General features: G+C 40.3%; 1 protein-coding gene across 2 annotated transcripts in view; it reads left to right on the forward strand.

The window, feature by feature from the left end:
• Positions 1–11,007, forward strand: part of CENPP (centromere protein P) — a 129,088-nt gene that overhangs the window by 43,405 nt on the left and 74,676 nt on the right. The window lies entirely within an intron of this gene.

Genomic DNA, 11,007 nt, shown 5'->3' on the forward strand with positions numbered 1-11,007 from the left:
GCCTCAAGCTCAAAACTTTTAAATCCTCAGCTGACAACTCAGTAGGAGTTCTGTTTTAGATAAGAATTGGTAATGTTGGTTTGTTCTGAGTGATTGCACTGTAGAAAAGTCAAATATGATGAGGAACTGTGAATTGTAATTCGGTTCCCTGTAAAGCCTGTGGGTTTCTGAAATAGGAAACAGCCTTAGGCTCGTGTCATCTCCTGGGCTGCCCTTCAAGGTCGGGCTGTAGGCACAGAAGCTCCTTGCATCCTAATTTCTAGGTGTTAACTGGCAATCCCCAAATGCTGTCAGACCACCTGCAACCTCTGTGAGTCCTGTAGATGGTCTGCAAAGGCACTTCTTGTCCTTGCCATCACCAGAAGTAACTGAGTGGCAACTGAATAGTGGCTGCTGGATTTATTTATCCTGTGCAGGATCTGAAAATCCAGTGACTGCAATGCAGAGCTCAGCAAATCAAGATACTCAACTGCTTGTTCCTGCAGAGGCTCCAGCCCAGCCAGAGCCCTCAGTTAAGAACAACCCTTCCAGGCTTCATGTTAGTCTGTTCTTCAGTGGAAAGCCATTCCAGGAGCGTGTCCCTGTGTGAATATGTGTTTTTAAAGGAAAAGGTTATGGAGAAGGGGCCATCAAATCATATCAGTAGTCCTGCAGAGCTGAGGCAAGAACTAATCCTTTTAAAAGAGCAAAGGAAGGCAGAGCTGTGCCATGTGTGGGGCTTTGCTGTTGCCTCTGACCTGAACCTTGGTGTGTGGTCTCTCTTAATTTCCCATTTAGTAGGTGGTATTTCAAGGTCAAAACTCTGGCAACTCACTTCTTGTGCAGCCCGTTTTAAGTGTTTTGCTCTGTTTTGCTAAGAGCTCCTGGGAAGAACATGTTGAGCAACTGAAAACAGTTGAGCTTATTGACCTTGTACCATGGGAATTAATATAATCCCATTGGCAGTTGTTGAGTAACTTCTGCTAATGAACAGTAATACACTGAATTTTTAGAGCTGAATGTACTAGAAGCATCCAGAAGCAATACTTTAGGGAGCCCTGGTCTCATTAAATGGCTGTTTAAACATCTGCATGAACATGTGCAATGAGCAATTGGCATTGCAAAAGCAGAGTATCAAGTCTCCTGGCACGTTCAGGCTTGTAATACTGAAACTTTCTGAATGGAAGGGTGAGTGTGAGGTTTTTTGCAATGACAGTATCAATTTACAGTAATTGATTTGGAGAGACTGACAGAAGAGGAGGGCTGTAACATTTTTCTGCATGCACTGTTGTGTTAGAAACCTTAGAAGATTGTAATACTGAAATAGTAGCATTACGATAATATTATTAATACTACTGGGAAGGGTTGCTTTTTTTAAATAGATGGATTTTACTTTCTAGAGCAGAGGCATTTAAATAGTCCTCAGCATATAATGTTTCTCCTAACACAATATCATAAACAATCAATACCGGAATAATAAGACAAGTTTAAAATTCATGTAAGCAATATTAGCTGTTGCAAGTAGTGTCTAGTTACTCTAAAATACCCTGAAAATCTCTGCTGAGGAGAGTCACTGTTGTCAGCTGACACTTATATTTTTAGTAATGGAATAGCTTGTTTAATAAATATGCTTTGCTTTATACTTTGTATTTTTATACTGCCCGTTTCGGCTGTTCCAAGACAGATGACTTTGGGCTGTATTTTTGTCCCTCATGGGGTTCTGCTGAACTGGAGATTGTGTATCACTGATTACACCAGTATAATATGGGAATGTCTGCCTGTTCTTGCAACTGTTTACTGGTGCAGATATATTCATTTTCTTGAGGCAGCATTAGCAGTTGGGCCTCAAACTTTAACAGAGCCTTTATTTTGCCTGATTTGTGCTCCATATAAAATTATATAAATGATCAGAGTATGTGGCAGGTGTCTTGCACTCACTAATAAATATTGTAAATAAAATTAAAGGAACGTTGTGTTTTGTAAGGGAGGAAAGTGAGGAAGGCAACACAGCTGAATGTCTGTTCCAAAACAGGCACTTCTACTCCTTTCAAACAGAACTGCTTCCTTCAGTGCCCTAAGCTGAGAGATACCTAAAAGAGATAATGTGAATTCTACTCTACCATAACAGTTTATATCAATACCTTATTCATCACCTTATTTCATCCATTCATAGCTAAGGACTTTCTGCAGTTTTGGTAAAAGAAGAGGAAAATGTGCCTGCAACTTCAGATTGTTCCCAGGTTTATATCCAGTCTGCAAATCAAATGCTTATAAGGGTTTTTTTAGGCACTTTCAGGCAAGGTTGAGGAGTAGTTGTCTAAGTGATTTGCCAAAGAATTCCTGAAGGATCATGCTTAGGAAAATGTTTTGCATTAGCAGAGATTTTCCCCTTGTACGTGATGGAAAGTGCTTCCTATTCACTCTTTTGAGTGTGTTTAAGAGTGAAGGTCCTTGCTTCTACAATGACTATAGAATGTGTTTCTTTTCTTAAATATCTATTGCTCTAGAAATGTTCAAACAAATACAACTGTCCAGCCTGGTGGTGCAGAGGGTTTTGCCAGGCAGCCTTTCAGCTCTGCCCAATAGTCTGGAAACTGGGCATCAGCCTTAAACTGGTTCTTCATTTTTAATATCCTATCTTTCTTATAAAGAATAAATCCTCTCCTTTTAGCACAAGACCTTGTGGTACCACAGCCAGCATTGCATTTATGGCCTGCAGTCCATTATTTCTGCAGCCAGAGTCTGTGACTTGGAGACTTTCACAGAAACTCCAGGTGTCATTCATTGGTACCCTGGCATATTGTCCTATAAGGAAAAAAGTATCTCCTTCAGTTACTCTCCATTTTTATCTCCATTTTGTTTGGATTTTATTTTATATTAACAGTGTTATGGGAGAGATGCTTGTCCATGCACTTTTATTCTGCCTGATGTGTAAAATAAATGTCTTTTGATTTATGGCAGTTAATCAAGTGAGAAGTGTTTCTCTGTGGTTTGAATAATTTGTAAGTCACAGCCTCTTCTTGACAGAGCTGAGAGAGGGTCTCATTTTTATTCAGTCACTGTGGCTGGAAGTCTTCTGCTTCTTCTGTTCTGAGATCCTTCAAAGGTCTTATGGTGAGGACCTGAGGTTGGTTCACACTTGGATCAGCATTCACAGAATCACAGAATGCTTTGGGCTGGAAGGGACCTTACAGACCATCTCATTCCACCCCCTGCCATGGGCAGGGGCACCTTCCACTAGCCCAGGTTGCTCCAAGCCCCATCCAACCTGGCCTTGAACACTTTCATGGATGGGACAGCCACAGCTTCTCTGGGCAGCCTGTTACTTGTCATCTCATTCAGAAAGGGGAGTTGATCTTGGCATTAGTTACAGATCTTCTGTGGTAATAAGACAAGTGTCCTTGTTGCCTTCTGTCCTGCTTCTGACACTTTCTTCTGCCTTGTCCTATGACTTTTTGAAGAGTGGAGTTAATGCCTGCAACTATTTGTAGCCAGAATATAAACATCCATAATGCTTTTGTTTTAAAAAAATCAATTATTAAAAAAATCCTAACTGGATCTTAGTGAGGGGATGGCATGAAACCAGTGCTTTGAGTGATTAGAGTAAACTTTAGCAAAGTTGAGCTGATAGAGTGGCTGCCTTTGAAATGTCAGTACTCCATATGACTGCAGGACAGCTGTCCAGAACTCCCTTCACATCTTTGCCAAACACTTCCCTTGGTGCTGAAACCTCTCAATGAGTCTGTGTGTCACAAAAGCAGCCCCAGAGAGGGGACTGGGGTAGGTGTTCAGGAGGGCTAATGGGTGAACTAGATACTGGTTCACCCACAGTGAAATATTTGAGTGGAAAAGCACTTTCAGAAAGACAGAGCAGTTAGTTTATGAAGCAATTGCACATCTAACAGATGTGTTTTCCATGCTCGCATTTTCTCCTCTTCTCAGGTTCCTGTGCATTCTGATTTTGGGAGGGAACTGTGGGAAGCATACATACATTCCCCTCTCTGTGCTGAGCACAAGGCACTAGTGGCAGTGTTCATCCATAATACACAGAGTTGCTAAGGCAAAGCATTCCTGAAACAGGAGTCACGAAATATTGCCTTACACACGTGTGCTCCAATGGAACGTGCTCAAGGGACACAGCACAAAGCTTTGTAGTTAGTATGGTAAGAAACATTTTCTATTTTTAAAATACTCACTGTGCTTGTGACTTTTTATCATCAATAACAGTACAAGGTTTTTATAAAGAGTAACTACTTTTTTCTTCTGTTCATGGGTTGGATGGAAGAAATTAGAAGGATGTTGAAGACTGGGTTTAGATCAGCCTTATTTTCTACTTTGCTGAAATAAAAGACTGTGAGTTTCTAAATGCTAATTGTTAACTGTAGTGCTGACATGACAAATAAGGGGTCTCTTGGCATGTTGCTTTATAGCTGTGGCAGTGTGAGGTTTTAAGTATGTTTTCTTCTGCACAGCATCACAACAGACTTTATCTTCATGTTAAATGTGGCAGATTTACAGGCCTCTAAATGGGAGCAGAGTGTGCCGGGGAAAACATATTTGCTACCAGTTTAGGTAGGTGTTTGCACAGAACATAACTTCTAAAAGTACCCTGATTCTTTTATCTCAAACCTTATCATATTACATGAAGGCTCTGCTGGTTGCTGTTAAAGAACAGCATCATGCAGTTATGAAATATGGGGTCGAAGTATCCTGTTGTACTGACATTTACTGTTGCTCTGTTTCTGAAAGTTATTTGACTTTCTTTTTCTATGTTAGCAATGTTATAAATGGAGTTAAATACAAGTTCTTTTTTGCCCTGTGAAATGTAGGATTCGAGAAAATGAAATATTAGAAATAATAATTTAAAGGAGGGTAACATCTAAATGGAAATTGTATGTATTACCTTAAAAAATAAATTAAAAATATGCATTCCAGAAAGCCAAGTAGGCTTTAATGAAATTATTAATTTTTAGCTATTAAACACCAACTTTTTCTTGAGCAAGTAATAATTACCTTGCATCACAGTATTGCTGCTGGAGAAATGTTGCTTTCATTGTTGTTGCAGAATACTGGATTATTATATCACTCCCTGAATTTAAGCATCTTCTCATGAGGTTAATACATAAGTGGTTTCTTTGCTTTCTTCATGCTAAAAAATTAGGCCCTTTGACTGATCTGTGAGTCACTTGTTCAGTCTGTTCCTTGTTTTGCCCTGGAGAAAAGAAAGAAGATAGAAATGACAGAAGAAGAATAATACGGTGTCTGGATCTTCTTGGTGCCCTAAATAGGATATAAATTTTGGTAAAATAGTATCTTTTAGAATGGCAGCCCGGTTTTCTTTTCCACAACTGGAAAAGAACTCCACTTAACAGGAGTTAATGTGTTATGTAAAGAGCATTTCTGAAAGGAAAATATTTTCGTTGGTCTTTATATCTAAAAAGCTCTTGGAAACACCACAAGCTGAAGAATTAAGAGGCAAGTCCGTTCTTGTGGCCGTGTCTCGCTCCCACTCTGTCCCTCTGGAAATTTTACATCCTTTGGCAACCTGTCAGCAGGAGATTTTTTCCATTCTTAGCAGAGAATGTAACTCCATAACAGTTCCTGCAAATGTCATTGTGGAGGGAGAAGATGAATTTCGGTGTTGCCCCCCTGGCTCTGACAGAAACCTTGGTGGAGGTGGTGGGAGGTACCAGTGCAATGAGCCCGGGCAGAGGGGTCCGTGTACGTGGGGCTGCTCTGGTGCATCCAGGCTTGTGGAATTCCCTGCTGCTGCACAGGGACTTTGTGGCAAGGCTCAGCTGTGTGTGCAAATGCGTGAGATTCTCATCAAAACTCTGTCCACAGCCCTGCTGGGCCAGAAATCTCATCGGCTTCGGGTTTCTCCTGGGCAAGAATTTGAGTCAGAAAACGTGTTGGTGCCCAGGGAAGCCTGGCTGGGTGTTGTGCCCCCTGCACTCACAGCAGCACAATGGTTAAACCCAGACTCACATTGTTCACTTGGACTGTTCATGTTTTATAGGAAAAGCTGCAGCAACTCTGTCTGTTGGCAGCACGTCCTGTTGAGCCAATCTTTTACTGGCTCACACGAGCTTTGAGAAACATCCCAGCTCAGTTCAAAATATTGATTACTTTTGGAAGTCTTTTAAATATCCTGAAAACCTTTCTGTTTGTTTAATACTTAACATTGTCTTCCATTTCACGTGATTCATCAAGTGTGGAGGGTAAATCTTGCATTTATCTTAGCAGATAACTTAGACAGTGGTATGTGATACGTGGCATTTGGAATTAGAGTCAGATTTTCATTTACTCCAGGACTTTTCCATATGTTTCCTATTAGCAGCTTTGTTCTCAAGCCTCTAGTCTCCCCAGAAAGGAGGGGAGAAAAAAGTCTCAACACAAACCCAAAAAACAATGTTAAATTCTAAACATTGAGGAAAACATAGGCTTCAGAACATGGTTTCATTATTTTTAGTTAACTATTGCTTTTATTATCATGTTGCTGTTAAATTCTGATCAAAATGAAATGAAAATATTAATTTCTGTTTGGTTTCTTTTGCTTGTTGTGGTGTGCTGTAGTTTTTCTGGATAAATACTTTTAACTGGGATTTGAATGAATATTGTATATAATTTAATGTTGGGAATCGCTGTCTTCCAGAGATAACAGCAATTGCTTCCTGGGACATAAGTAAATGCTTTTTGAAATTACATTAAATTATGTAAAAATTGCTTAACAGTGAAGTTATATTAGATTTGTTGTTCATAGTCTGGTTTAGGTGGCTGAAATGTTTTGCCACTTTGGCAAACCAATATGAATGGTTAAAAATCTGCGTATCTTAGCTTATACACTTTTTTCTAGTGATCTGGTCTGAGTAATTTCCCTCACTTTTGGGAAATGCAGGTGCAGGAATTCCTGATGGGATGCTCATGTGAAACATTTTTGCAGTTTCTGCTATGTTTAAAATAGCTGGACTTTCCCTTCTTGGTTTCTTAAAGAAAGGAATCCTGTTTTTTGGTCACTTATTTCACTTGATATTCTTTAATCCTCACTGCCAATTATAACTGAATTTGACACAGTATAGAGGGAAATATTTATGTCCTTGTTATTAACTTGTGAAAAATAGCAGCTGGGCAGAGGAAAGTGCTCCAGAGAGGTCCTTCAGCTGAGGAAGGGACAGTTACAAACCCTCCTGCTTGGAGTGAGCAGCCAGATGGGAAGAGGGAGCAGGGCTGTTGAGTAACCTCTTGGCAGCCACACAAGCGGTTTGGTGTGAGGTAGAGACCAGCTGGGGGAACCTGAGGCTCGTCCGACTCAAATCCGCAGGAATCCAGCATTTGTTCATGGAATAACTTAGGGACAGCAACACTGGGAATGAAGAGGTTGTCCTTATCCTTCTAAAGCAGCCCAGGATAGTCTTGGCTGTCTTGCCACAAGGACACGTTGCTGGCTCACGTTCAACTTGTCCCCCAGGACCCCCGAGTCCTTTCCTGCAAAGCTGCTTTCCAGCCATCCAGCATTCACTAGTGCCTGGGGTTATTCCTCCCTAGGTACAGCACTTTGGCTTCTCTTTGCATGAGCTCCTCTTGCCCATTTCTCCAGCAGCACAACCCCCGAGGGTCCTGTCCCCACCCCTTCCACCTTTGTGTCATCAGTGAACTCCCTGAGGGTGACCTGCCCTGTCCTCCAGAGCGTGGAGGGCACTTGGATTCAGTTTGCCTGGTTCACTGCATTCAGTTTGCCTGGTTCACTGCATTCAGTTTGCCTGGTTCACTGCATTCAGTTTGCCTGGTTCACTGCATTCCTGCAGGCCTTGTGCTGGGCAGAGGAGAAATGCACTGTTAACACTGGAAAAAGGAAACAAAAAAACCAGTTTTTCGTCTTCTTTAACTTGTTCAGCAGCAAGAGAAAGCAATTAAATAATCTGTTGATTTCATACATTAGTGTGTGGACAACCAGTTGATTCTGAACCCATATATCAAACTCATGGAATTGGTGGAATCGGATTTTGTGATGAGTGATTGAGGGTTGCATGGCATAGGTATATTTACAGAATTATTCTCTCTAAATGTCTTTCTTGCAGAGCAAACATCTCAAACTAAAGTGGTGTGATGTGTCAAAGTTTTGGTTTGATTTGTTTGGCTTTTCAATGTGAATATGAAAGAAATCCTGTTTTATTTCATGTATGTTTTGATTTACATGGTATGTGCTTGCCACAGCTGATGATGGTGCAAGTTAAAATCATGATTTAATAGTATCTTCTATTTTTGAAACTTTCTGTACCTTATTAGGTTTGCTGTTTTATGTCTTCTAATGCTGCATTATTCCTTGTGTTGCTGTGTTTGAGGTACTGCATTAAGTGTGTTGATATTGAGCAAAGAGAGAGGGAGAAGACTTGAAAAGATCAGATTCATTAATCCCTTGGTAAATTAGTGGTGTAGAGCAAGACACAGAAATCAGTGTTTAGAAGTGCTCAAATAGTACTTTAGTACTCAAACTGGTATTGGTGGTGTTTGGTGGACTCTCACTGTGCAGTAACAGTCTGTTAATTATTCTTTAGGATGCCTTTCCCTTCTATTGGTAACGACAGGCTGCCATCCTCTGGTCAGATTTGTTCACTGTCCTGTAGGGACCGGGCAGGTTTTCAGAAGAGAGAAGCCCATTCAAATTTGAAAAGCTTAGAAGGAATAAATACTAATATTTTTTTTATTAGAGGAATGTAGTTGCTTGTACAAGGAATAAGTGATGAGAGAAGACTGTTAGAAGGGTTTATAACAAATCTCTTTTTCTCCTTCTTTCCTTTTCCTGTAACATTTGTGGAGAATGTAAAGGTGGAGTTGATTTCTTGAGAGTTTCTCCCCATCTGCTGATACTGAAGTGCCTTGTTCTGTGGAAAGACCATTGAACCCCAGTGTGTTATCATTAGTTAATTACTCTTCTGTTAATTGCTTTGCTGTCCATGTTCAGAAACCACTGCTGGGACTCTGCAAGGTGCATTTTATACTGCAGTGTTTGTGTGTCATTGTGACACCCACGTGGGTCTATGCTAAAGGATGCCAAAGGTGCAAGGGGTGTAAATTATTAGTTATTATTACCCACAAATACCAGCTGAGGAGTGATAGCTAAAAATAGTGGAGGGGCATTGAACATATTTTTTTTTTCTCAGAAGTGACAGACATCCTATCAGTTTATGATGGGATATAAGAAATTACTGTTTTTCTTTGAAAATTATTCCTACAGGAGACAGTTAAGATGAACCACTTGATACTTCCCTGCTGAAATGCGGAATTGCCAATGTACTTTAAGTCACAGATGAAGTTTTTTAAACTTCCAAACTGGCTGAATTTGCCCTGAGGATGGTGCAAAGCTGAGCAGTTGATAAAATCCTTTGGAGATGATTTATTAAGTGTGATGGCAGGAGTAGTATCTTCAAAGTGGAGTTGCAGTTCCTTGGATGAATGTTATCTGTATCCATGGACGCTGACTTAGGAAGGGTTTCTCAGTCCAAAGGCACGTGAAAAGGGAAGAGTGAGAAGGCTGGAGAGTTTTTGAGGATTTGGAAGGATAAGGTCAAGACTGTGGTCTTCTACCTCTTAGCACTTTGCTGCATTTCCCAAAGTTTTCTCCTTGTCTTGGGACTTCAGCAGTGGACCTAAAATTGGGTGAAGCTCTTAAAAGAGTGACTGAAAGGATTCACAGGTTTAGAAAGCACTTGGTTACAGGTTCCTGTTATTGCATAAACCCCAATTAGATAAGGAATTGTTTCCTTTCTCTGTTGTTTTTAAGCCTTGTTATTGAATTAGTGTAGAATAATGCACTATGTGACACTGTGAGCTTATTCTTTCAGTAAAGCTACGGAATTTGAACCACTTTTTCTGTTTGTGCTGTCATTGCTGAAATGATGTAACTAGTATAGCATGACTGTTTAAAGAATACATTTAAACCAGAAATCCATATAAATGTAATGATTTTTCTCTTACCTATTCTATTTACTTTCATTGTACTTTCAACTGAAGATTTGACTGAAGTCCCACTTATTCAAGGTGAAAACCATTAACTTAGTACTCTACAAAGTAAATAAAAATTTGGAAATTTTCATCCATTTTTCCTTCTTCACCTTATTTAGGGTTTACTTTTGCTGCCATGTTGTTACTTGGCCACTCTTTTTCCTGTGGAAGTCACTCAGATCCTTTCTGGCTCTTGGTTAGTCTCTGGTTACCTACAAATTTTCTGCCTCATCCTTTATTTGCTTCTTTGATAGTAAACTTTGTAAGCAGTGAACCTTTTGTGGGACATTAAGGATTTCAATTTTTTGGCTAGATAAGAGAGGGCATTTATTTCAAACCCTCACTTTCTCCTTGCACAGTTGGTTGTTGTTGCCAAAGCCTTGTCTCTCTGGGGTTAGGAGCTGGTTTTGTGGTACTGTAAGGCAGGTGACCTGTTAAGGTTGGTATTTGCTAGGAAATGCACTCCTTAGAAACGTCTCCAGAAGGCAGGAATGGAAGGATTCTTGGTGGTCTTCGGATTCAAGGGGTTGTGTTTTGTTTAGTGTTTTGTTTTTATTCTACCTTGAGGTGATGTACAGAATTTCTGTTTGCAAAAATTGTTCCTCAGTGAAAGCCCCCCCTGGTGTGCCCTCCCTCCCCTCTGCACATGGCTTTGGGTCTCAACAGCTTAGTGGGGTTAACAAAATATGAAATACAAGGAGACCAAGCAGATGAAAAAAAAAAATCAGATATTAGACTTGATGTTTATTGTGTAATGTGTTTAGGAAGGTGGTAAAAGGCTTGAGAGGTGGGGAAATGATTCATTTCTCTGCAGTATTTTCTTCTACAACTAGTCTGTGCCATTTCCCATAACTGCTTCAAATACAGTACTGGATTTTTAACTTTGTGCAGAAGAGCAGGGATAAATGATCTGCAAGGTATGTAGATTTGGGAAAAGGAAGACCAGAGGAAATATCCAGGGAAGAGTCAGGAAGGTGCTTTGTTACAGCCTCTGAATGTTTTGCCGTGAGCCGCCATGGGATCGAT

The sequence above is a fragment of the Lepidothrix coronata genome, unplaced genomic scaffold (assembly GCF_001604755.1).
Source record: "Lepidothrix coronata isolate B3197 unplaced genomic scaffold, Lepidothrix_coronata-1.0 Scaffold78, whole genome shotgun sequence".
NCBI lineage: Eukaryota > Metazoa > Chordata > Aves > Passeriformes > Pipridae > Lepidothrix > Lepidothrix coronata.